Source organism: Xyrauchen texanus, chromosome 1 (assembly GCF_025860055.1).
Source record: "Xyrauchen texanus isolate HMW12.3.18 chromosome 1, RBS_HiC_50CHRs, whole genome shotgun sequence".
NCBI lineage: Eukaryota > Metazoa > Chordata > Actinopteri > Cypriniformes > Catostomidae > Xyrauchen > Xyrauchen texanus.
Window position 1 is genome coordinate 53245044 of NC_068276.1, and position 1302 is coordinate 53246345.

Consider the following 1302-nt stretch of genomic DNA (forward strand, 5'->3'; position numbering starts at 1 on the left):
CAAAAAAAACCTCTCTCTAGCCATTGTCCAGACAAAGGCACACAACTATTTTTCCCTCTCTGAACGCAATCACTTCAGAATTGATTTTCATGGCTGAGGGAGAAATAATGGGAATTCTTCTAATGTATAAAATGTATGTGTTCCTTTTGGTTAACCAGTACAAACCATATTTCAGTCTTGTCAGAGATGCTACAGAAAAAATCTCTCATCCCAAGCCTGGGCTTTTTTCCCCTTTGGTATGAGATGACAACTCATCATTTTCTAAAATCAATCATATAAATTCAACTCTTCAACCAGGAAAGAGGCCATTGTCTTTAATAAATTCCCCACCTTCATACACACTCTTACTAAGAACAGAGTCTCAGATGGAGAGAAGGAACAGGTATCCTCCTGTAGAAGGATCTGCGTTTGTGGGCAATGGAGGAGTCAGGAGACAACGAAGCAGGTTCAAGGTCAGTCTTTTATTCTCCTTTTTAAACACAGTCGATGGTAACTGCTGTGCTGATAACCAAAGAAAACGTTCTTAAATAAATGAAAGCAATCCAAATAATAAAACTCTCTCGGAGCATGGTTGTTGTGCTATCAGGTCGCTCTCTCTCCCTCTCCTGATGCTCTGGCGTGCCACTTAAGTCTCCCTCCGCCATCACTATAATGAGAGACAGGTGTTAGAGATAATTATAAACCAGGCGACGAGCCTTATTGCTCTCCCTCTCCCGCAGACCGACATATGACCACACCCCCCCATGCCACACCTCCCTTACAAAAAGTTCTGTGGCAGTACAATGGTACATTGATGGTATTAGATGGTAATATCTTGTTATTAAATGTTTACCAATCATGAACTTTGGTATTTATTTACATGGTTCTCCAAGGTACTTCAAAGAATACTATGGTATTACATACATTGTATATATATATATATATATATATATATTTATTTTTTTATTTTTTTTGGTGCTCTTTTATTAGTCTAGTGGATGTAAAAAATGCCCTAAATAGCTTCCCTTATACAAAAAACCAACAGCCATCAACAGTACAAAAGCATGAATGTAAACAATATGACTTTTATGTAAAAATATTCTTGTCAATTTGCTACATAGAGATTAGTTTTTCAATATCCAGGCAGTGGTTTGTCCTTGGTAAGTTTTAGTCTGTTTAGCTGAGCTTATTGATCAACTGCTGTCTACTGAGAACACAGTCTAGGTTTTATTATTAAACTATAACAGCCTCTATTCACTGGTCTATTATCAATAGATAGGTGTCATAGGTTATTAATGATATCAACCCTATGAGTGAATGAGA